The sequence below is a fragment of the Argiope bruennichi genome, chromosome X2 (genome assembly GCF_947563725.1).
Source record: "Argiope bruennichi chromosome X2, qqArgBrue1.1, whole genome shotgun sequence".
NCBI classification, from domain to species: Eukaryota; Metazoa; Arthropoda; class Arachnida; order Araneae; family Araneidae; genus Argiope; species Argiope bruennichi.
Window position 1 is genome coordinate 11,232,088 of NC_079163.1, and position 27,658 is coordinate 11,259,745.

The 27,658-nt window shown below is 30.1% G+C and overlaps 1 protein-coding gene across 3 annotated transcripts in view; it reads right to left on the bottom strand.

The window, feature by feature from the left end:
• LOC129960811 (CD151 antigen-like) overlaps nt 1-27,186 on the bottom strand; it is a 165,717-nt gene extending 138,531 nt beyond the window's left edge. Inside the window, exons 1-2 of one of the 3 annotated variants that reach the window (XM_056074469.1) lie at nt 27,106-27,154; nt 11,453-11,608 (exon numbers count right to left, since the gene is read on the bottom strand). The gene's annotated coding sequence lies outside the window, so the exon portion shown is untranslated. Of the gene's footprint in view, nt 1-11,452; nt 11,609-27,105 lie in introns of all 3 variants that reach the window. The other 2 variants (XM_056074471.1, XM_056074470.1) reach the window with 2 other exon arrangements.
• Nucleotides 27,187-27,658: the final 472 nt, after the last annotated feature.

The window sequence follows — 27,658 nt, forward strand, 5'->3', positions numbered from 1 at the left end:
AGAATGTCCAATGTATTTTAACAATGATTCTGAAGCAGATTGAATCATTTTGTGATAAATCGATTTACTATCATATGTAAGCAGCTCGATCTTCTTTCGTAATCGATCGTAAGTTCTCTTTCGTCTTCTCAAATATTTGTTTTTATTCTTTTTGAAGGGCGCAATTTTACTTGAATATTAACCTCACAATGCTCTTCTTTTTTGAAATGAAATACAGAAAGTGGAATCGGAATAATATTATGCCCCTGGTCCAATTTACCTATCTTAAATGCCTGATGATTCGCATTCTTTACTAAACAGGGGGGGGGGGGGGGGGGCAGACTTTTCCAGGGTACGGGCTACTAATTTTTTCAAAATGTCGCGGTCCACCCAATGGCGTAGTTCTACAATATTTATTAATAATAAATACGGAATATAATACTTACATAACTACAAACATGATAATAATAACAAGATACAAAAATAATATCAAATGATGCATGTAATATCAAACATTTCAAAATACATTAAAGAATAAATCATTTTCATCCAAAGTCAGTTCTTGTAGTTATAGTATTGGAAGACTTAAGCTACATACTGTCCACCAGTCTTGAATATCTCGGTATATAATTACTGACTGCTAAACTTGTGCTGGATTCTAAGTGGTCGTCTGTGAGCCAGGAACGATATGTTGTCTTAATTATATTCATCGTTGAAAATGCAGATTCACTCAAGTAGGTAGAACCAAAGAACGAAGTTAAATGATTTTTTTTTAATTAGGATACTTTAGTTCGTCCGTTAGATTAAAAAAGTTATTCTTGGGTTCTGAACTACGTGTTTTTAAAATTGTGTCATTTCGAAAGAGAGAAACTTCGTTTTTCTCGAGATAAAGAGAATATAATGTACCATAAATATGTTCCTTTTAGTACGCGCGGCTTGGGTCTTAGTAAAGGCGGTCACCCCAAAATGCCTTGGTGGTCCGCCGGTCGATGGCGATCGACTTAATACCCACCCCTGTTCTTCACCCTACTTTCATAACTGGCAAATTGTATTTCTTGCATACTTTTAGTTGACTTGTTTCATATTTTTTTCACTCGCTTTCTAATGCTTTTAACTTTCATGCTTTTTTAGACTTGCAAGCTATCAGTAACAGTATACTGTTTTGGTATTTTCAGAACTTAATTAACCGTTAATCGATTACTAATATTAAATTTTCATTGAAATCATTTGGTATAGAGAATTGCGAAAAACTGGTTGCAACATTCCGTAATAACTTGTAATAATGAAATCTAAACTAAATCTTAAACGAGCAAAAATCCTAATTCTGATCTAAAGATAAATAGTCTAATTTGAATGATTTCAGAAATTGAAAATTAAAATCAAGACACGATTCTAATACACATTCTGTTAATTGCTGTACCATTTTATAAATGGAAATATGATTTTGGTAAATAACGTGTATTATCCAATACCGAAAGTGCGGAGTTTTCTTGGATTAGGAAATTTATTTGAGGCAATTCAAAATAGTTACAAAATTTTCATATTTTATGGCGTAAAATTTTTTTCTGGAATTCAAGTTAGACTTCATTCAATAGTTTTTCCGAATACGATAAAAAAATCGTACCGGCGGTTAATTTTGTGATATTTCACACACATATTATCGCAAATGAAAATAATTTTTTATAGCCTATCTTGAATAATGTACTGAGAAATGCATAATTTTTTTTATCAAAAAAAATTGGGAGTTTCTTCAATCTAAGTTTATTTTCAATCTGTCCTTCAGAAAATCTTATTTTCTACACTTAAGAAATAAGAGTTTGGCACTCGTAAAACTTTTCAGTATTATTTAACAGAGTGGCGAGTGAGAAAATATACGATATTACAAAATTCCCAAAATTTCGAAGGTTACTTTAAAAACTATATACATGAAATGGTATCTAAATCTAAACTAAATCCTATTAATTTCTTAATTTATATCTTTATCTATATTAACTTCATTCTAAAATGCTCTCTTATTTCCTGATCCAATTCCACCTTTTTTAATTAATGCTGCAATATTTAATTAATGCTATAAATATTTCGTGTGATTTTTTTTCTCTTTTCGCTCTTGGGCCGTGCTGTAGATTGACGTACTGCGTCGCTTCTTGCTTGTACATAAATTATGCCTCCCGGGAAGGAATAAAGCAAAGTTTTAAAATTTCAAGTGTCTTCTCTCTCTCTCTTCGGCCGCGACTCTGCTTCAAATATATGTGTTTAAAATATATATAAATTTCGAAAAACCCATCTTGAATGGTGTACTGAGAAGTACATAATTTATCAAAAAAATTTGTGAATCAAAAGTAAAATATAAAAAACGTGATTAACTGAAAATAAGACGATAAGGAAATAAAGTTTCTATTAAAATCACAGAAAATTCTTCATACAAAGAAAAAAAATTACACTAATTCTAACAGCAGTTCACGGTTTTGCCTTCTTTTTTTGACCTCCAGATTTATTTTCTCAATTTTTTATATACATATAAAATTTGTTTTTGTAAATGAAACAATAAATTTTAAAAACAATCAGAAAATACCTACAGCTTTAAATGCGTTTAAAGGGAGGAGCAAATATTTCCGATTCAACTCAACAATAAAAAAACAGCAACAAACCGGCTTTTCTTCATAGAAATTCACATCCATATTGAAGCCATAAAGTAAATAAGGCCACACTTGATAATCCTCGTCGGTCAAATTTTTAGTTCCCCAGCCTTTTTATAATGGCACAATAAATCCATTGCGATAGCTTTTTATTGCAAACAGCACCAACCACATTACCCTAGAATGAAGCTAGATTTTCCTTAGGGTTCAATTTTGTTACAAAACATACATCAACTTGCATTCCGTGAAGAAACACATTCTTCTTTCCTTCTCCACCACATGCGGTTCAGCTAGGAATCGTTAAAAGGTGTGCAAAATCATTAGCTAGAGTTTTCGGAGAAGTCTGGAATCTGCGTAAAATGCGCTCAGATGCGTTTTAAAAATCACATTTCAAAATGCTGTCCTCAATTTCATGATCGAATGATTCAAATCTCAGCAAAGCTTTATTTTGTTAAGAACTTGTTGATTTGCCCTAATGACTCAACCGATAAGGAAGGAAATAAAAATGAAAAATAATTATGAACCCGAAAACATATTGGAATTCGAATGGGATAAAGAATTTTCTTTGTATTGGGGGGGGGGGGGGGGAGTGTTCAGTTTGATTTCTAGCACTTTGAAATTTGTCTTAACAACTTGAGCTTGTATGAAAGTGTTACTTTCTAGTTTAGCATAGGACTCAAGATTTTGACGATCTTTGTATTTTATATCTCTCCGAATTCAAAAACATTTTTGGAATTATTCAGTTTGCGAACATTAATTCCAAGGTGCAGCAAACAAAAAAGATGAAATTTGAAACACGGACTTGCACTGAAAATTTAGATTTCTGTCAAATTTTGAGCAGAAACTGTCAACAGTACGTCTGTCTGTTCATCTGAATGATGCATGTATACACGATATCACACGATATCCAATGAGTAATGAGCAATATCGATGAAATTTAGCGTATGATTTTATTGCTAAGATTTTTGAGAATGAAGATAACTCGACTTCGCAACAAACTAAACGAATTTCATAATTTAATATTTAAAGCATAGATTGTGACAAATTTTTAGGTCAAATTCGTCAATGGGAAGATTATTTCTGTCCATGTGTATGTGAGCAAGATAACTCAAAACACACAACATAAATGGAATTTAATATACAGAAGAGTGATAAAATAACACCTATGAAATAGAAGAAAAGCTTTATTTATTCGGGGTTGGACCGTCCTTTGATTTAATAACAGATTGCATGCGACTTGGGATGGATATATAGAGGTCATAAACGTTTTATTAATAAAGCCATTTTTCTTCTAGAGAAATTTCTAATTATGAAAGCGTAGATGATGGAGGCAATCGAGCACGGACTTTTGACTCCAAATATCCCCACAAATGTTCATTAATATTCAAGTCAGGAGACTTAGGGGGCCAAGCAAGATGTCCTACTTCCTCCTCATGCTCATCATTTTTGGACGATTTTAGCAGTATGGATAGATGCATTGTCTTGATAAAGTGGGCAATCTCCAGGGAATACAGTGTGGAGAAAAGGATGCACCTGATCCCTCAGCATATCGACATAGTAAACAGCTGTAACCTTCCCATGCAAAGTAACAAAAGGCCCAAAACATTGGCAAAATATCGAACCCCATGTCATAAGAAAACCATCTCCATATTTCACAGTCGGCAAGAGAAGTCAGGAGAAAATGCTTCTGTCTGAGTTCTTCACATATAAATGATTTCAGTTGTCTGAAATATGGTGTAGGTTAATTTATCAGACCAGGTGACTTGTCGCCACTGTTGTGGAATCCAGTTTCTGTGTGTTTTACGCAATTGGTGTTGCTGAAAAGTAAGCATGTGATGTTGACAATGGCTTACAAATTGCAACTCTTCCATAAGCGTTTGAAGCTCAAATTTCGCTGTAGACAGTTTTTGTTGAAATGGGATTCCGGAGATGATTATCTCCGACGTTATCTGGAATAAAAACTGCTTGCGCTTTTGGTTCACTGTGTGAGTCAAATCTTTATCCCTTTCCGTTATGCTTCTTTTCCCCGTCCACTGTTGTACTTCACAGATGCCGTATTATAGCATTTCATGTACACTGTCTAAATGACTGATACAGTAAATATTGCATACATCAAATAATTGGTTGTTTCCATCACCTAGCAACAGCACACCGCATCCCAACAATCATGCCTTTTTCGAACTCTGATAGGTCAGTCATTAACATCTTGACTGCCGTGGGAGTCACCGAAATTATATTGTACGAAATTCAGCGTAGCAGTCAACGTGTTAGAGTTTATCAGAGAGTACGGTAGACACATGCAGTACTTGTGACTGATGTTGAGCGTCTGATACCTTACCTTTCATAACTCTAGGTGGAAGACGTGAATGCAAAGTGACATGCTCATTCTGCTTCTTTGAAATGGGTCATGCTTTTTCCATGGGTGTTCGTATTATTTTACCACCCATCTATACAATTTAATGAAATGTGACGTTTTGAAACCAAATTTTGATACTTTAGAGGTAAATAGTCTTAAATCTAGTTTAGCTGATTTTCATATTATTACTGTATTTGTCTTTGGGTGGGCAAAGTGTCGTAATTGTAGATCGAAATGAACCAAAGATAATCATTCTCAAAAATAAATTAGATCTTTCCTGTAAGATGCTAAAACTGACTTACGATACTTTATTTGTGCCGGTTTCAATTAACCTCTTCGCCTACAATGGCGTGTAGGGCACGGACAGCGAAATATTGAATTTTTAGTACTTAAATTAAAAATTGCGTCATTTAAAACGCTAAAGTCACTTGATAAAGCTTCAATATCTCAAGTGTCCTTTATGTTATTACAGGCTTTGGGATAACAATAAATTTTCCAAATAGGATGTCATCTGTTTAGGAAATTAAATTCGTAGGTGAAGAGATTAAGAAGAGACCAAAATGTAAACTCCTCAGTGCGCAATTAATTTAATTACAAAACGCTTATTGTACGAAGGGAGAAAAATCATCAGCGAATAACCATGGCGGAACATCGAAATTCCTAAATTTAAATGACAGATTTAACTGTCATTTAATTATTAGCACAGTAAAGTAAGCAATGAGAAAATTTTCAGTATTCTGATTCATTATTTTTTTACTAAATTCGCATAATATATAACAAATTAAGAGACGCTAATTATTAGGACAGAAAAAATGGTTAATAAAAATATAGAGTCCCTTTCAAGTAAAAGATTGCCTTGTGTGATACAATAAACTAGTTTGGATTTTCTTTCTTCCAAATAATTTATTCGATTCTGATGGTAAATACCTTTTGATTATTCAACTCGGCTATGTGAATGAAAACTTCCGTTGAGATGTACTACAACAAATATGATCGGACGAGTGCAGAGAATAGATTGATAAAATACTTAATCAATTGTGTATTAATTTAGTTCGGAGTTATATAACTTCAATTTGATTTAGTTCTACTGGGGCAGAGCTTCAAAATTTTGAAGCATAGTCAAATGAAAAGCGGCATTCTTCTCTAAATTCGTTTGACCTTTAGGAATTTTAACAGCACAATAGAAACTGATCTCAAACCTATGGCCCACTAACCACAGCTTTGATATATTTGAATCATGATCTTGAGACACAAATAGCTGCATTCTATTAAATCTTTCACTATTTATGATAAATAGATTTGTACTAGATTCAAAACAACGGAAATTTTAATTAAGAAAGCTGGAAAAGAATTCTCTAGTTGAATCCGTAATAATTTTTTTTAAGAAATAATCGATACAAAATATTTCAACATTAAGAATATATTCTCGAATCATATTTTCAGAACACATCGTCCATTCGATTACTAATAATTCTTCAAAAAAAAAAAAAAAAGGAATACTGCATTGCACTAGTTTTGGAAACATTTTTTTTCGGTCAGATCTAAAATTGCAATGTGAATTCATAAAGTAAAGAGTATCGAAAAAAATATCTCCCCTCCTTATTTTATGAGAATTCAAGTCTCTCAAGATGAAAACAATTGTTTAATATTATCACCAGTTTCATGACCACGTGAGGTACAAAGAGTGACTATTGTCTAATGAAGTGCTTCCTCAAAAATTTAGAGCGCGGCGTTTTACAGGCTATTGAAAAATTCAATTGTGAAACGTGTTCTGTGAAAATATGCGCCGTACAACACAATCCGGCATTATGTAGTTACAGTGAATCCCTTAAGAACGGGTCAGTTTTATTAACAAGTACTCTGAAAAGGATTAATTTCGAAATTTTCGGGACTATGGAGAGGAAACACGTTTCCAAAGCGATGCGTTTGAACTTCCATTGTAGGAACGGTGAGAAAATGAGCAATTGTTACGGCAACCGCTCGCGTTCATTGTTTTATAATCTTCCGATGCTAATCGGAAAGCTTTCGTCATTTATCTGATGAGCAAGCATCCCTTGAATGGGGACGGATATATCTGGAAATGGGTCACAATTCTTGCAAGCATGTGGGGGTTCCAGAGAATGGGTATTCGTTATTTAATAGCAGCTTAATATATCACGTGAAATCATTTCTAATTGAATAAAGTTTTTACAATAAACCTTTTATATATCGCTGGCATATATTCTTACCACCTGTTAAAGATTTTTTTTATGAGCGCTCAAAAAAATATTTTAAAATACTTTTATGAGCACTCAAAAAAGTATTTTAAAATAGGGTAATTAGATGCTTAAAATTTGAGCTCCCTTAATAGCTCTAAAATACATTAAGTCTATAGTGAAACCTCATTTAATTTCAAAAATGGTAAATACGCTTACCACTGACCGTTCACGATATAAGGGTTTTCGTAACGACACTAAGTTCCAACGTTTGTCATTAAATTTTAACACCTGAAAAAGTTTTTAGACATGAAACACCATTGTGTTGTGTTCCTTATGTCTAAAATTTTCTTATATTTAATTAACATTATTTGTTATTGAATTTATTTTAAATTCAAAATTCATTTTTAAAAATGAATAAAAACTGTTGATGCAGTTGGAATTTTTTAAAATTCGAAATCTTCCTGTTAACGATTTTATGCATATTCTGACTTCATTTTTGAGGGATTGATTATTTGAATACTGTAGTTTATGACATTTTAGTTTATTTCTTAAAGCAAAACGTGGCTAAGATGTTATTAATAAAATTGCATCAAATTGCAACAATCTTATTTTTATGCAATGTAGCAGTCCATTCAGCCACCTAATAAATGCAAATGGTTTCAAACTTTAATGCATTGCTGAATTTGAATTCATGATTCCCGACTAAAATCCGTATTAAGTTGCTTTAACCCTTCCGAGACCGATTTGATAAAATTCTCATTGGTTTAAATGTTTTTAAATGTCCCGTCGGTCTTAAAAGGTTTAAAATATCTGAAATTAAGTAGTAAGTATATTGACCAATGAACATTAGATGATATTTTTACCGTTAAAGCTCAGTGGTAAGTATGCTTATCACTTTCAGCCTTCCCTGAAAGATTTCTGGTGAGCATATTTACCACCCCTTATTTCATAAATGGTAAATCAAAGAACTTCTTATATTTTGGTATTTGCATCACCAGTTTATAATGATATAACAATAAATTACTTTGTTTGTCAATGTCATAGAATTATGCCCTATAAAGGGTAAATAACGCATTAAATATGTAACTGCTTGAAATATAAACAACCTTGACCTGACAAGGTTATTAGATTCCCAAGAAGTGCAATATTATAAAAAAGGATTAGTGCTAAAAAAAGGAGATATATTTTAAAAAGAAAAAAAAATCAATATTTTTAACTAAGATAAATATATTAATGCAATAAGCATCAAAATTAGGATACAGTAAAATCTATTAAATATTTTCTCATCATCTCCTCTATTAACAAAAGGCATCTTTCTACATAAAATACCTTCAGCCCTTGAACTTCTCAACAATATTTTGGCTCACCTTTTCTGAAATGAGGAAGCAAATGAGGAAGCTGGGGAAAAGAATTTCTTTTTTCAAATTTTATACATATTTAAAACCTTTTATTAAAATTATTATAATTCAAAAACAGCTAATCCTACGCATACATGTTAGTGTCTTAGATAAGAATACTCTTTCATATTTTTTCCTATTAAATTTAAATTTTAATCTGCGTAAGCATTTTATTGAAAAATGTTCACTATTTCTTTTCTTATCAAGCTTTCAGCGTATAAATATTCATTCAAAAAATGAGTTTCTTTTCTTCATTTTAAAATGAGTACGAATATAGAACCAAGATTCAAAGCATGTAAACAATAAATTCGATTTCGTTCGTTATGAGATTAAATTAAAATTAGTTTCTAGATAGTTAAAGATCAATGTAACATTGTATTATTCTGAATTATTACGATTTCAATCATCCATAATCTTATTTTAAGATGCATGAAAAATACGCCGATCTGAGGCAAAGATGCTCTGCAATCACTTTTTTAAGCGTTTTATTCAAAAAAAAAAAAAAAAAAAAATTCTATTCATATACTGCATAATTGCAAGTTTATATGTAATTGCTGCACAATTGCAAGTTTATATCATATGCATAATTGCAAGTTTATTCCTGTGATTATTTCAAAGCTCATGAAATAATTCTATTTGCAATGAAGCACACTTTTCTTCCTATCTTCTATGTCTGCTTTTTCACAGATAACGATTTTAAAATCAAATGCATTAAAATCTCTGTATCCGACATCTCCGATCGCTTTAACCGGCATCGGTTCTGAATTAATCATAAATAATAAATAGGAAAATGTTTTTTTGTAATTGCACTATCGTTGTATGAGCCAACTGTAAGGCACAGTTATGATGGTTTCCATGAGACGGCGTCATTTAGCAATTTGAAAGCATCGATAAACAGGAAAACAATTGAGAATTACAAACTTTTAAAAAATGCATTGTTAAAAAACTACATTTTTATCTTTACAAATTCATTTTAACTCTATTTTTCTTTTTTTATACATAAATATTAACTTGTTTAATTTGGTTTTTACATTTCATTTTATCTTGAAATACAACGTAACACGAAGCTTCTTAAATGTAATGCATGGTACAGTCATAATTTGTACTACATATTACACATAATTAAAGAGCAATGATTCATATTTTTCTGTCTCATTTCTGATTGAATTTCTCGAATAAGGAAATAAACCAAACTTCCCATTTTATGACATTAATAAAAATGGGTTTAAAAACTTTATCAAATTTGCTTTCTTTTAAAAACACGTATTACAATAAGTTCACGGATTTCTAATAATCGTCCAAACTGGCAAGTGAAACCGCAGGCTCGTAGGTCCACATCCAAACTTCAAACTATAGAGAAGTCCTATGTTATTCGAGGATTACCTGAACTTTATTTTTATTAAAATATTTTCTATGTTATTATCCCGTTACAGAAAGCTTTATAAACCTATTCAGGGATGAATTTTTAAAATTTAAGAAAGATTTTAATTTCTAATCCCTGTTTATTCTTTTCATATCCGAAGCAAATGAGGAAGCTGGGGAAATGAATTTCTTTTTTTGAAATTTTATACATATTTAAAACCTTTCATTAAAATTATTATAATTCTAAAATAACTAATCCTACACATACATGTTAGTGTCTTAGATAAGAATACTCTATCATATTTTTTTCCTATTAAATTTAAATTTTAATCTGCGTAAGCATTTTATTGAAAAATGTTCACTATTTCTTTTCTTATCAAGCTTTCAGCGTATAAATATTCATTCAAAAAATGTGTTTCTTTTCTTCCCATTTTAAAATGAGTACGGATATAGAACCAAGATTCAAAGCATGTAAACAATAAATTCGATTTCGTTCGTTATGAGATTAAATTAAAATTAGTTTCTAGATAGTTAAAGATCAATGTAATATTGTATTATTCTGAAATTACGATTTCAATCATCCATAATCTTATTTTAAGATGCATGAAAATACAATAAAAATACAATACTCTTGAAAAGTTTGTTTTATTTAATAAATTACATATTTTCAATATGATAAAAAATAATTTCCATCTAATAATGACCCTTTGTCAACCCAAACACGCAAATAAGTAGATTTTTTTCAGGTTCAAGATCAATTTTCACTAAATTTTCCAGCAAAAGTTTCTTAAGTAGAAATAAATTATTCAAAGTTTCTTCATATGTATCATCAGAAATATATTGATACAGTATATATTAATTATCAATAATATGACTTCAGATATTTAATTCAAATAACATGGAAATATGATAAAATAAAATCAGTTTCGATATAATAAGTTATAAAATATACGTATACATAACTGCTAAATATTTTAAGCCACAAATTTCAAAATAAAATTATTAACAAATCTTATATGCATAGATTGGGACTATATATATCAACAAAAAGCTCACGCAGTTGAATATATGGCAATGTATGAAATAAAAATTCATTTTGCAATTATTGAAGGAAAAGGAAAGGAAATAATATTAAGTTATACAAATATTTACATTATATTTTAATATATTTTTAAAAATATCAATAACTTAAACATTTAAAAAATTTTGAAAAGTTGTGCTTTCATATATTTTAACAAAATATATGAAACCACTATTTTCATTGAATGCAAAGCCTAGAAAATGGACATTAATTGCTTTTTTAAATGATTATTTTAATTAAAATTATTTTATGTGAAATAACGACTTTATTCTAAATGAGAAATAAAATTAAAATGCGGAGAAAGTTAAAAGAAAATGCGAGTCAATGCAAATGGATATTAATTGCTTTTTGAACGGATTATTTTAATCTGAAATTATTTTAAGCGAAATAAAGAGTTTATTCTGAATCAGAATTAAAATTGGAAAGCGGAGAAAGTTACTTACAAGAAAATGCGAGTCCAAGATGCGAGATGTAATGTGGCTATGGGTGAAATGGGTCACTCTCAGGATCAAGAGGAGGGACGAATTGGAGTCTGCGCACAACATTTCATACTTCATGGGTCTCTCTTCTCTTCAACAGTTAATCAGAGACTAGATTCACTTAAAGTATATTGCATACATAACGAAATTAAAAAGGATTATGCGATATATAAATTACACAACGAAATTAAAAAAGGATTATGCGATATATAAATTGCACAACGAAATTAAAAAGGATTATGCGATATATAAATTGCACAACGAAATTAAAAAGGATTATGCAATATAGAAATTCAATTACAGTAAATCAGCACTGTGGAAAATGGTAGCAAAGAAGAAAGTTAATTCTAAGTTAAGAGGACAATGAGACACTTTTGGGAATTATTCAGTTAGGATTATGTCATTTTTTATACATATGTATTAAAATATAAATGCGCCCAATTTTTAAAAAAAATCATTTCAAAACGAAATATATTATTTTTTTGAAATTTAAAGGATATATAATTTTTATAAATTTCAAAATATTCCAGATGATTTAATTTTCAATTTTTTTTCTATTATTTTTTTCTTTTTACCCAACATAAATTTATTTGAAACAAAACTACATATAATTTTGCAATTCCAATTAAATGCTAATTTTTAGAAATATTTTTTCATTAGCTTCACTCCAAGCATTTAGCACACGTACTGAATTTTCGTAGGAATTTTATGTTTTCCTGAACTAAAACTGACTTTTAACTAACTAAAAAAACTCCAAACATAAAATGGATATTCCATTTTCTTTTAAAGTTTGACCGAAATCTTTATTATCAATTTTATTTAATTTCTTAAAAATTAAGATACTTGGAACATTTCAAAGATATTTAATATAATTACAATATCATTTTGAGAAAAGTCATTAAGATGTACTTTTTCATTTTGACTGACTCTTCAAATATTTATATTCAACTGAAATAGTGTTATAAAATGTATTGTTTGAACATATATTTTGGTGATGAAACGATAAAAATAAAATTGCGTGTTTTCGTCCATTTTTACTTATTTCAAAGTCCCCTGACCCCTTAAATGATTTCAGTTTGATTTCTAAATTCAAATTTCCCTACAAACATAACATGTTCGACATTAACAGATTCTTTTAAAACCTTTTATACAAAGAAACTGTCTATTCTTATCATTTCTGGCAAAGCTCATGAAATGACTCGATTTGTGATTAAGCTGATTCTCTATTCCTTTCTTTTCAGAAATACGGATTTTAAAATCCAATACTTCACAATCTCAGTAAACTACATTCCGATTAAATCGAAATCATTTCGGAATTAAGAAAAAAATAATAAAACGGAAAATGTGTTTTATGATATGTTTCATTTGATGTTGCCATTACTATTTGTTACACGAAAATTTGACCTTTTAAATAATAAACAAAAAATATTTTTAACCCCACTTTAATGGATCACGAGTTTGAATCTTAAGCCATCATTTTGATTTTTTTTTCATTTGGATAGTTAAAAAGTGTCTTCATCTTTTGTAAAAAAATCCAATTTATATAAATATACTTTTAGATTTCGAAGAATAAAAATAAATCCTTGTATTCAGTGAACGATTATGCATCGAATTAATTTTCAAAGTTCACGAATCAATGTTAGCTGTTGAGTTTCTTCAGATTTCGCTTGAGTTGCATTCAGTAACCTTTTGAGAAATTTCAAATTGAAAATAATATCTATTTTATTCATCCTGCATAAACTGTTATAAATGATAATACTAAAAGTTTTCATTCAAATGTTAGGTCAGTTAACATGCCTATTTATTTGAACCAACATGCTCATTTTTTTTTTTATGAACAGATTAAGAATAATCAAAACTTTTGATTAATTGTTGTTTTTTTTCAAAGCTTCTCTCACCACTGCATATTAAGGAATTATGTTTACTTTCCCGTATTTATTTTCGCATATGGATTTTTAAATGGTTCGAATGTGTTTGCGGACATGAATACCTTTAGCACACATTTTCATTTGATGCAGAATGCAGTTTAATTCAATGTAAAAATTTAATTTCGCGTGTTTATTTTACAGATCATTCAAATCTTTACTACTCGCGAAGGTGTTAAGATCTAGCTTTCAGAAATTTCTATTTGAATTATAAAATTGAAAGAATTTGATGGATTTCTGTTAATTCCTTCGCATACAATTAAAGTTGTATCGAATTTCAGAATTATTATATTTCAGTTTGTAACTAAGTCAAAATACAAAAATCATCACTTGAGAAGATAAAAATCACTTGAATATCCCAAGTTCCTTTACGTTCTCATACGGATTGAAAAAATATTATATAAATTTTAAATATCCGAATTTAGTTTTATTAACGTCCCGTTTTAGAGCAACACTAGGGCTGTTTTGTGACGAACCTCGTAATTTTGAACCGCGGTCAGATGACTAGGACGACACCGGAGCTGGCACCCCCTCTCCAAACTTCCACACCACACCATTTTAAGGACGTTTGGCCCCCGACTGATTTAGTGTGCACGAGACCCACTTATATGACGGTTCTTCGTTTGAATCGGGTCTCGAACCTGAAACCCTCCGATTCCGAAACCTTACCATCAGGCTACCGCGGCCCTATAAATATTCGAAGTAGGATATACCTGATGCCTAAGTTTCAACATCGGGTTTCCAAGATCTCGGACTCAGGCTTCCATTTCTCAGAAAACTCTGTGGGCAATGATATGTCTTCACATCCTGTCCAAACATAGTTACGTTAATGCGGTCAGGGAGCATACGACGCCTGCTTAGAAATTATACTATTCATCATATAATAATTGAAATAAGCAAGTTCTGTTGCCTCCAAAACTTCCAAGTGTTAATCTGATAGATTAACTTTTGTAGCTTTCTCAATGATCCAGTAAGATGACACTTTTTGTTTTTAGGAAGACTTATTTATTCGACTAAAAGTTCATGGGTCACTTGAAATTTTTCATGATTCCGCATCATTTGTATATCACGTCATAGCACCTGTGTAGCGTTAGTTCTATTACTATTATTCGGGTGTTAAACACTAGAGCGTAGTACTGACTATTTGCAAGTGGCAGAAAACTGAAAATTTTTGACATCAATGGATAAAAAATAGTTAATAATGAATAGTTAATAATGAATACTGTTTCGAAATTACCTTAAAAATACATAGAATATATTTAATTTAAATGAAGTTTTAACTTTAAAACTTTTTTTTGTCTTGTTATTTAGGATAAAAAGATGCCATAGAAAGGTTTTTTTTTACCTAGCGGGTCTTTCCGTGTCGTTTGATTGTTCACGTTAAATGTTGCAAAATAGTTTTTGAAATTAGTTCTTCTGAATGATTTAACCCTATCTACGGCCATGGGAAATATACTTCCCACCAAATTCACCAATCTTTGTATGCAGTTATATCGGTTGTCATACATTCTCACAAATTTTTCGATAAAATAGAAACCTAGATGTTTCAGTTTTCTTATCTCATTCAAAATAATGTGTCTTAATTTGTTATTTAGTAATAAATTAACGAAATTAATTAAGGAATCAAATTATATTTATCTAATAAATTAAATGAATTTCTTTTATTAAATTTATCTAAATTTTAAAATTATTTTAATATACCATTACTACAAAAAATGGCTCTTTAAAAGGTTAACAGAGTGCTCATATAATACAACTCGATCGTCCATTGGCCGCGTAGAAATTTTTGGCGTCATGAATACTTTTTCATAATTCATTCTATTACAATTCGGACTTCAAACACAGTTCGAACAAAATTCGTCTTTTTCTAGCATACATTAAATAAAACTTAAAAAATACCCACAAAATTTTTTATAGCACAAGATCGAATCTATTTTCTGTCTCGAAAAATGTTCCCATGCCTTACGTAGTAGTTCATAATACTATTACACTAAAAATATAATATAAAACCCCGGAAACTTCATTATTTCATTGTTTTCTTAAGAAAAATTCAATTTATCTTATAGCCTTTGTTAAAAATTACAATGAAAAATAATGTTTAAAATGCATGATTTAAAGAAATTTAACCAAAAAAAAATCCAATAAAATTGCGAGAAGGAAAAAAAAAAAAAAAAAAAAAAAGGCAGGAATACAAATATTTCAAATATATGATCTTTGCCGATGTTTTTTTGTTTTGATTTTTTTTCTCTCTTTTTTTTTTTTTTTTTTTTTTTTTTAGCTTTAATAATTTATTGAGAAATTTTTTATAAGAAAAACTATTTATGAATTTGAAACAAAAAAATAATTCAATAAATTTTTAATTAGCTATTTTTCCTAAAGTCAAGGAAATATAAGTTTAATTAAATAGAATACTAAACATTCATTTCCTCTTTACAATATTTTCTTCTAATTTTTACATCGTAAAAGCATATATCTTATGGAAATTATGGAAAAAACTACTTTTTCTTCTATTTTTTTCGAAATTTGAAAGATATGCAAATGAAGCGCGATAAAATGCAAATACAAACAATTGACTAAAGAATTCAATTTTCGATTTGAATTTATGCTTTCAGCAAAGTTAAACTAAATTGAAATTGGGTAATTTAATGTACATTAGGCACAGCCGACTTAATGATATGCATACTTTTCATTAGTTTATTATAGTAGCTTCAAATATTGAGTTCGAATATATGTCCAATTTAAGTCTGTAAATCCGAATAGATTTGTGTGAAGAACATGAGAACAACGAACATTATCACAAAACATGCATACGTATAATAACATAGACCTACAAAATTTAAATTTGTGAAAACTTTTTCAACAATTTATAGTGATTTTATAAGATTTTTGGATGCTCATTCTGAAAAGAAGCTCATTTTTGTTTCACCAAATACAGTTTTACTACATTTCGTACTGATATAATATGCATAATATGAGAGGAACAAATTTATTTGAAATTAATATTTACATAATGCATAGAATATATATAAATGTTACGCAAATATGTTACTATTAAATGCTTTCGAATCAATTATACACATTTTTTACTTGGAAAACATATTGAATAAATGAATGAAATAAAAAAAGCGTTTATTCGCATTAAATTATCCCAATGCTTAAAATATCACATGTTTATTATTGTGTAACTATATTTATATACGTTTTAATCAATTTTAAATGCAATTACACAGTTTACACTTTTTTATTAATCTAGAGCCTTACATTACCTTTTTTCTTCCGCAGGTAAAACTGCATTTCTAGATTTGTGGTGCTTCTGGATCAACCTGATACTACATTTCGTACTGATATAATATGCATAATATGAGAAGAAATTAGCCCATATTAACTTCATTCTAAAATATTCTCTTGTTTCCTGATCCCATTCCACTTTTTCTATTTAATTAATGCAACAAAAGCTCTGTGTAAATACTTTAGTCAGCGGTTCCCACACTCCGAGTGAAAGGATAAAATACTGTTTAGCTAAGCACATTCTTTTAAAAGATCCCTATGATTCCCTTACTTGTGATTGACACGTGTTAGAAATCCTTATTAAAATCTCACAGTATATATTCACTGGGATAAAATTTTCATCAGCTTTTCCTCATTTCGTTTTGTGTCGTTCTGTGTTGTGTTCGTTGCTTCTGCTTTTTCATAATTCGTGCCTTCCGGGAAGCAATAAAGCGAACTTAAAATTTCAGTCTCTTCACTATCTTCGAAATTGCCTTCTGCTTCAAAATTATGCTTATATATATATATATATATATATATATATATATATATAATAGTCCACCGCCGTAAGTAATTCTAGGGGAATTGAAAATATTCGATACCTCAAAAATTCTGGCTATGTGCATAGTATTTTCTACTACAACTGTCGTTTGTTAATCAATGACAATCATGTATGAAATATTCATAACAAGAAAACAACTCATCTAGACGGGTCCATCTTCTAGTTTGTTAATATTGAACAATATTTGTGGGTCAACAAAATGATTTTACTTCGAATTTTTTCGCCTTCTGAAAAGGCGTCGTTATTGAAGTGGGGTTCCAATTTCCATTCCAAAAGTTTACATTGATTTGCATCTGGTGAATTAAAGCTATTGCATTAAATAACTTCCAAGACATTAGAGCACTGAAAAGAGCATTTTCTAACTTTATTGGTTTTAGGAGCTCTGAAAACAGTCGTATTCATTCCAACATATAGATGAATCAGTATTCATAGGTCCATCGGGCGTGGTCAGGATTTCTAAGAGGGGCGTATGCATCAAAGGAACTTCTGAACTTCGTTGGCGACTCCATGCTTAGTTAATAGCAATTTTAATTTTTCAAAGACATACGCGTTTCCATAAGTAATTAAATAGAATGTGTTAGTGAAGACTGAAATGCAGTCTCAGAAAAGCACATTTGGCATTATCCTTGATATACAGAGAACGATTCCGTTTCATTAAAAGAATTGTTAAAAACATAGAAATCAATGAAAAGAATGTATCATTTCTTAAAGATTCGAAATGGTTTTATGTTTAATAATTCAAAGTTTAAAATTTTGAAAATAGACAACGTATGATTTAAGCACAGAAAACATTTCTATAGTCACCTAAGGTCTCGTGCTAAATTTCATACTCAAGAGAATTTTTACATCTAAAATATTATATTTTTTTATCTGATTTTACATCTTTTTATCAAATTTTTACATTTAAAATATTATATATTTTTTTTATCTAATTTTACATTTTTTATCAAATTTTTACATCTAAAATATTTTATTTTTTTATCTAATTTTACATTTTTTATCGAATTTTTACATTTAAAATATAATAGAAATCTACACTTGAACTGTCGAAATTTTTGATGTAAATAGTGTTTTCATATCTTAAAAATTTGCCTTTAAGAACTAACTGATTTAAAGATATTGTCAATATTTAAAATGTGACGCATTAAAAAGGTGTAGTTTTTCTTAAATGATTGACAAGACATTTCATATGTTAATATCGCATGCTGATTATATGCTAGTTCAGAAAACTATAAATTCCATTTTATTTAAAAATTTCATGTTAAAAATTACAAATATGTCCAGTAAAGAAAAATATGTTCATTTTATTGATTTGAATATTATTACGAAGTATTACTATCGAAGTTTTTTAATAAAATGGATTCCTTCTTTGTATAATGTACTTAATAAATATAACCATAATTAATGGTTGGTAAACATATATATTAGTTTTCATAAGCACATTATATAATGTCCGAGCAAAAAAAATTAAAAAATAAAAATATTTTACCAGTCAACGTCGAAATTTTAAAAAACATTGAAATGATCAGCGATATAAAGCTATTGTTATAAAAGGAAGAGTTTCACGTTTAAAAGCTTTGTATAATTCTTTCGCAATCTGCATACTAGCTTATGAAAGACTGCTTTCTATTGAAACATATGACCTAGCCATTAAATGTCATTGTAACAGAGAAGAATATCAAGCACCAAATTGCCCTTAATCTGAATAACTGCTTTAGGCATTCTTTCCCATCGGATCATCAATCGCAAGATTTAATAAATATACAGCGTGGGCGGAAAAAACAACAATCCAATCGGCAATAAATGACAAGATCTCTATAAACGGCCAACAGCTAGCACATCACTGGTACTGAAATCTCATTTCATAGTTTTAGTAAGTAAGCAATTACTTTTCGGACTAAAAGGGCTTGACTATTTAGTTTTTCCTTATTCTAGGTTTATTGAAGCAAGCTACGCAGCTATTATTTTCTTATGTAATGATTTTTTTCATTATTATTGATATTTGAATTACGTCCATGGTGCGCCTGCTGATCACCCCCAAGATTATAACAGAGGAAATTTACAAATTTTTAGAGCTATGTCGATAAAGAATTTTAAAAAGAAAATATTTTGGAATAAAACTTTCTGTCAGCAGTTTGTTATTTAAATTGAGAAATATCATCTGCTGCTTTTAGATTTATTATTTTTTTTTCAAAATATCACCTTTAAACAAGTTGTGGATTGAAGGATATGTTTTTGCGTTTTCCGAATAGAAATATTCCTAGTCCATAAATCAAAAATGTTTTGAAATGCATGGTATTAATTCTACGTAAAAAATAAGTAATATTAATCAAAAAGGGGAGAATCGTCAATCATTACTTCTACATGTAAAGAAGACTTCAAAAGAATAAACTAAAAGGATATGTACAATTTCAAGTATTTCAAATTTGAAATCGATGATATCAAGAGAAACTCGACTGACGAAGAAATCAATTGCAAAATCTTTAAATACTTTATAGCGACAATAAATAAAATAATAAACCAAGATTTACAACTTAAGAAGTTCAGAAATATAATGCTCGCCAGCTTTTGCCAAAGCAAGTGGTTCAGTGCAGAGCAGTTTACAGGACCTTATATGAAAACTATTCCATAGGAGATAAATAGAATTACATTATGATCTTTGATGAAATGCCTAAATGAGCGCAATAAATATAAGTCTTTTTACTATCGAAGAGCGGGAAAAAAATGTTAAAATATACTCAATGTACTATCAAGAGAAAGTATTGTAACCGATATTTTCAGAAGAAATTCCATTTCTTTACCGCAATGAATTTCAAAGATTTAACTTCATCAAGACAATGTTACAAGTCATATTTCGGAAAGTACCACTGCATTTTTTGAAAAAAATGAAGATTGATACCATAGTTGCATACATATTTTTTCAGCATATTTTTGCGAAGTCTTTTGCCGTTTCATTTACGTATTCTTATGCCTTCGGTATATTGAAAAGAGCTCTTTCTAACTTCAAACCTACCACAATTGATGGGCTCAGGAAAGTAGTAGAAGAGAAATGGAAATCAATACCCCTGGGAACTTTGCGAAAAGCTCTTTCATCATAAAAATCACAATGCAGATGAATAGTCCAGAAGAAAAGTCATCTGATCGAACATTAAAAAAAATACTTTACATTTTAAATTAAATAAGCGCCCCCGAAATCGTTCTAAAAATGTGTTAATGCCCCTATACATAAGCTTTACACATGAAATTTTTTTTGAGCTGCAATATATGGAAAAGAAGAAAGAATGTAAGTATAAATAAGAATTTGGCGTAAATAACCATAGCGCTCAGCATTCCTAATTTATTTGGATTTACTTATTTTTGACAGCCGTGATCAGGGTGCAAAAAGTCATAAATCAATAGTTATATTTGTAAAATGTGTCTATATCTGGATTTCTTAAAATTCTTCTATTCGTGACTCCTCTTCAATCAAAAAAGTTTTTTAAGGATAGATGAAAATTTTTCCTCTGACTCTCTACTATGCGTACATGTTAAGAAGAAAATACTTTTGGAAGTATAGAGGCATTGAAAGAATTGACGTTGGAACATAATACAAAACCTCGTTTATTGGAACACCAGGCATGGCATTTAAAATTATAAAAGATCAATTTTAAGTTCTTAGATAATAATTATCTGATCCGTGGCCGATTTCAATGAGACACAACACGATTACCAGTGAAGTGTCCAAAGGAGAAAGGGAAACAGTTCACGAACTGTCCAAACCTCAGAAAGAAGTTTCCCAGTATGAAAAGTGAACCTAAAAGATTACTGAATTAGCTGCTGAAAAAAATAAGTCAGAGATGTTTAAATTTAACATCTATTAGCTTTTGGTTTAGTTAGATTAACGTCCCGTTTTAAAGCAACACTAGAGCTATTTTGAGACCGACCTCTCAATATTGAGCCGCGGTCAGATGACGAGGACGGCACTTGATCTGGAACCCCATTTCTGACCTCCACACCACATCAGCGGGAAGGCATTTGGCTCCGGCGGAATTTGACGTGCACCAGCACAGCTTACATGACGCTTTTTCGGAGGAATCGGGTCTCGAAATCGAAACCCTCCGGTTCCGAAGCAGAGACCTTGCCACCAGGCCACCGTGGCCCTCGGTTAGTTTTTGAGAGACGTTGATAATTTGAAATTACTACATAGATGTATAAAAAGTCAACAATATAGAAGAAGAAGAAATTGTTTATAAACACAGAAAATGAATGCATCTATTTGGAAAAGTCTCCATGAAAGTATTTCAATCAAAGTTTTTATGAAACATTTTTATTTTTTGATGATAGAAATACATGGTTTCAAAAAGTAAGCAAACTTTAACCACCGGGTCTCGATTCTTAGATTAAAAAGCCTTGGTATTATACGCAAAAAATGGTACATCACTTGTGACGCTGATATTAAATTTTAAAAAAAGTAAGAATGATTTCATGTATACGATAGAATACATCGAAATTCCCTGTATTTTGAATTGGGAATTTCATGTTCAATTTATTTTTTAATTCTAAAACAGAAGTTTTTACTAAATTTAAAAATGCGTTCTTTCAATCATATAGCTGTTTTGCTCCAGTAAAAAAAAAGAATAAGAATCCTCCCCAGCTGCAATTATATCAATATGTATATAATGGGAATAATATAAAAAGAAAAAATAGCCGATATCTCGCATATTCTAACATCATAATAAAACATTTCCCATGACTTATATTAATTTTAATACATTGCGTACAGGATAGAAATCTCTAAAACACACGCCAGAGACCGCATGTTTTTAAACAATTTCTCCATTATTTAAATCATTATAACTACAGATCATAATGCACTTTAGGATACGAAATTAAAGCGTGAAAACGAGAAAACTCGTGAGCGCCTTTAACAGATGGCGCACGAAACACGAGAAAACTCGTGAGCGGTACACAATATGTTAAAATTAATATAAATTATGAAAATAATCCGAATTTATTTAATATTTTAAGCCCTACATACATGGTTTCTAGCTGAGTTCTTTGCCAACAAGACGTTAGATGAAGGACATTAAATCCAGGCTATAAACCATGGAAATTGAACTTCTTGGATAACACCGATTACTTTAGTTGAATGGAAACCACTAACTTCAGAACACCCTTTACCATCAACCGAGGACAATCAAACACAAAAGTTTAGCTGCAATTATGTGATTCTCATAATTCCGTCGATCTGAGGCAGAGATGTTCTACAATCACTTTTTTAAGCCATTTATTCAACAAAAAAAAATTCTATTCATATACTGAATAATTGCAAGTTTATATGTAATTGCTGCATAATTGCAAGTTTATATTATATGCATAATTGCAAGTTTATTCCTGTGATTATTTCAAAGCTCATGAAGTAATTCTATTTGCAATGAAGCACACTTTTCTTCCTATCTTCTATGTCTGCTTTTTCACAGATAACGATTTTAAAACCAAATGCATTAAAATCTCTGTATCCGACATCTCCGATCGCTTTAACCGGCATCGGTTCTGAATTAATCATAAATAATAAATAGGAAAATGTTTTTTGTAATTGCACTATCGTTATAGGAGCCAACTGAAAAGCACAGTTATGATCGTTTCCATGAGACGGCGTCATTTAGCAATCGATATGCAATCGAAAGCATCGATATGCAGGAAAACAATTTAGAATTACAAACTTTTAAAAAACTACATTTTTATCTTTACAAATTTATTTTAACTCTATTTTTCTTTTTTTCATACAGAAATATTAACTTATTTGTTTAATTTGGTTTTTACATTTCATTTTATTTTGAAATGCAACGTAACACGAAGCTTCTTAAATTTAATGTGCAGTCATAATTTGTACTACATATTACACATAATTAAAGAGTAATGATTCATATTTTTCTGTCTCATTTCTGATTGAATTTCTCGAATAAGGATAACCAATAGTCATCCGCTGCTTCATTTATAGGGAGAACCTGGGCAGGAAACTTATAATCTCCTTTCCATTATTTTCTAACACCGGCCAATGTCGCCTGAGAGGCTCCTCTCTCTCTTATACATATATATTTGTTATATTTGTTGATGTTGTCGTCTCATCAAAACTACTTGAAGTATAAGGGGCCTCGGAACCCTGGGAATTTCGGAAAATCGACAAATATATCGATTTTCCAATTTTGAGTGAAAAAGCATCTTTAAACCTTTGACTTATTAATCTGAAAATTTCAAAACAACCGGACAAGTATTTAGAGAGATATGGAATTATTTTGTGTAACGCGATAGCAGGTGCCACGCTCGCTTAAAATGTTTACATCAAATATTTTCATGTGCAAGTAAACAAGCCGTATAATTTTTTCCTTGAAATAAAAAGCAGAATAGCTGTTTGGTACTGTAAAGGTAAAATCTTTGTTTATAATTTTACTGCTTTCGCTTTTCTTTTCGATTGAATTTTTCACTGGTTCTTATAATCATCCTCAAAATGGCTAATTTCACTTGAATTATTATATGTATTAGTTTTCAACTTCGCCAAATCCAAAAAATCATTTATGCCTGTTTGTTTGAGTGCTTGTGAAGGCGATATTTCAGAAACTAATATATGTTTACAATTTGGAATGTGAACTTTGTACAAAAACTGTAAATTTGTAACAAATTTCAACAACACCTAAGGGCCGCGGGGGCTTGGGGGTAAGGTCTCGGCTTCGGAACCGGAGGGTTTCAAGTTCGGAACCCAATTCCACCGAAGAACCATCGTGCAAGCGGGTTTGGTGCACGTTAAATCCGTCGGGGCCAAATGTCCTTCCCCTGATGAGGTGCGGAAGCTTGAAGAATGGGTGCCATCCCAGGTGCTATCCTCGCCATCTCACCGCAATTCAAAATTACGAGGTCCGTTACAAAACAGACCCAATGTTACCTTCAAACGGGACGTTAAAAAATCAAACTAAACAATTTAACAAAATCCTACAACAGAAAAACTGCTTGAATATGTCAGAAATATGATAAATCAAGCATAACGCATTTATTTGATGGATGAAAATAAGCATGAAGTCTTTCCACGAAACATTTCCATTTTCATCAAACTTTGAATCAAGAAAACCCTTCACAAGAAAAGGCATTTTCCCTTTAATCGATGTTTTGACTCTAATATGACATAACATCGCCATCTATTTAGGAAAAATGGTTGTAACTTGCTTGATTGTAAGAAAGTATAGGAGAGTCACCTCAAGTTTTCGATATAATCAGATTATTCTGTCTTTAAATTTTTAAAATGAGACACTTATAATAATGTAAAGGATCGAACCTTTAGAAAAGATCTGGAAGTTTCATATAGAAACAATATTTTATCAAAAATCTCCAAACTATGAAAATAAATTATGCTGAAATATTAAAATTATCAAATTATTCGCTCCTGATATTGTTCTCCATTTCTGTATTGCATTTATTAGTGCTAAGACCGAATTCAGGATTGCAGAAGAGTATGTCTGATTGATAGATAAATCTTTATTTAGATAAATCTTTATTAAACTAAATGGTAATTATCTAATTTATTATCTAGGGAATTTCGCATGTTCATTTATAATTCAATTACGCGTAGCCATTCATCATTACTTCCAAGTAATGATGAATGATTTGAATTAATGATGAATTTCTTCGAAGCCAACTTCGAAGAAATTCTTAATTTTTCGGTCATGTTAATTTGGTATAAACTTTTATTCTACTAGTTCTTTCCCTTTTTATCTTAATTCCTCGTGTCGCTGAAGCGTCATGCATTATGAAATAAAAATTATTGATATCTCAATTCCATAATAACGTCTAAAAATGTCACTTCTTTTTGTTGAAAACAACTGCAAAGATATCCATCATACAATTTTCTGTCCTGTTTTTCTTCTACTTCGAATAAATATTTTGAAAGTCATAACAAAATTATATTCGGACGTATTTTAGATTACAATTATATATTTATCTGAATAATGTAAATATCCAAAATACGATCCCTACATGAGTAATGTTTAGGAATTTCGCACTATATCTTAAAAATTTGGTTCATTTCATTGGATATGGAAATAAATAACATGAGAAAACGATACGTCACAGAAACGAAAGGAAAAAAGAAGTCAAAATATATTTCTTGGGCATGCATTGCTGTCAATTACATGCAACATGCTAGCATCGATAGTGCACCGTTAGTGAAATTTTTTTATGTTCTGAAAGTTTAATCCAGTATTCATCTAAAATATTTGAAGAGCTAAATAAAATATATTTTTGTATCACAATTGTCACAGCTGCGCTTCGTTAGTGTTTATTTAATTCCATGAGATCCAAAATAAAAGTAATATTACAGTGTTTTGTTGATATATATATATATATATGAACTGAATTTGAAAATAGTGGTTGTCAGGTGGCAACGATGGTCCTATTCACTCATATCACTGACACTCACATGCACATAGAAAAATAAAATTGTGTGTGTATGTGGTATATTTTGGTCACAAAAAAGTAATCACTTATCTAAATCGCTGCATTTTTGCTTCTGGAAAAGGTCTAAAACGTTGGGATTCCTCAAAATCTCATCGTAGAATTTTTGGACGAATGCAATACTTTCTCTCTGTATACTTCCTGTACAAGGAAGTAAAAATGCACTTCGTACATTGTTCTAAACATGATTAATTTAAATAATTTCATTGTTTATTCTGCAAATATTATTCACCCATGTAACTGGACTGTATCAAAAATATTCACTAGTTTTTTGGTTTTTTTTAACAGACAGCAGACAGTTCGAGAAATATGTCTACTAAAAATTATTTTATTAATCTGGATAATGAAATTTTATTCATTCGTTTGTAAACTTTTAACCTATTGATTAATCTTTCCGCAAATAATTAATTAGAATTCTGGATAAACTGCAGATATAAGTCTAAGCTTCAGCAAAATAATAATAATAATAATAATTTTAAAATCAAACTAGTGGAATTGTATATATATATATATATATATATATATATATATATATATATATATATATATATATATATATATATATATATATATATATATATATATATATATATATATATTTGTTTTCAAAAAGTCGAGGCGGAGGGGCAGCTTGTTTTTTCAAATGGAGGAATGTGTTTTCGTTATGGTCTATTCTCACTTACTTAATAGACATATTTTACATATCATCCATCCTTAAAATAATAATTATTTTGAAATAATAATAATTTCAATATATTTTGAGGATGGTCTTTTAGAAATAACAGTCTTTAATCCAACATATATAAAAAGACCATTAAAACTATTAAATATATTCAGAAAAATTATTTAATCATATCTTGAGCAATATATTGTGTTATTGTATTAGCATGTACAAAGTTTATAAATTATTAACGGGAGACGTCTCTTGAATTTTTTTTTTCATTCACCTTTAAAAAAAACACTCATCTATTTCTACAAAAATAACCCCTATCAGTAATATGTTATCTGATGGCTAATTATGGTGAAAGTTTCATTTTGCTTTGAAACTTTTTCGATGTTTTACCAAATCAATTGCATGCAGCTTTCTTTCGATCCACATTCCCTTGCCATTCTTAATTCCATGGCATGTAAACAACTTTATTGAAATGAATAGAAAACAAAGTTTGCACATCCTTAACATAAGAATGAGCATTATCATTCATCCTTAGAAGTAAACAATAGTAACTTCACAGAATTCTGACCAAAAAGGAAATACGGCAAGTGATTTTTAATAACCTACAGCACCCTTTAAACTTTCTGCAGTGCTTGTGGTATCTGTTTCAAAAAGGCCGTCATCTTATCTGAGTGAAAGAGGCTCTTGCTTGGTAACAGAAAGCACTCACCTGTAACCCCCCGGGTATTATGCTTGCTAATGAATGAACATCCCCGTCACTAGCGCTCTCGTCCGACTCGTCTTAGAGCTTTCTGCATTCTGTCGTTCTCTACTTTCGGCCATTCCCGCCATCTCTAAAAACCTGCCAAAACTTCGCCAAGTGGCGCATTATTTCCATCAAAGAATTGACAAGAATGCGGAGGACTAGACATTTCAAACTTACAGCCACAATGACTATTTTTTTAACTCGATCATTATAATATCAATTTTGAGAGATTACTTTCAAAAAATTTCGCTCGTTAAGCTCGTTTTTATGTTTTTAAACTAAACATTATTAATAAGCATTATATATAACTGCTATTTTTTTTAATTAGACCAAGCTCAATTAAAAGTACATGGAAAACATGCAAAGTCTTAAAATTCAATCTAAAATTAGATTTTCAGACACCAAACCTTTGAAAGATAATGTTAGTCTGATTTTCGCTGTAAAAACAGAATTTGTTCTTAATCATGCATAAATGGAAGAAAGAATGCATTCATAATGCAACTTCGATTTGGAACAA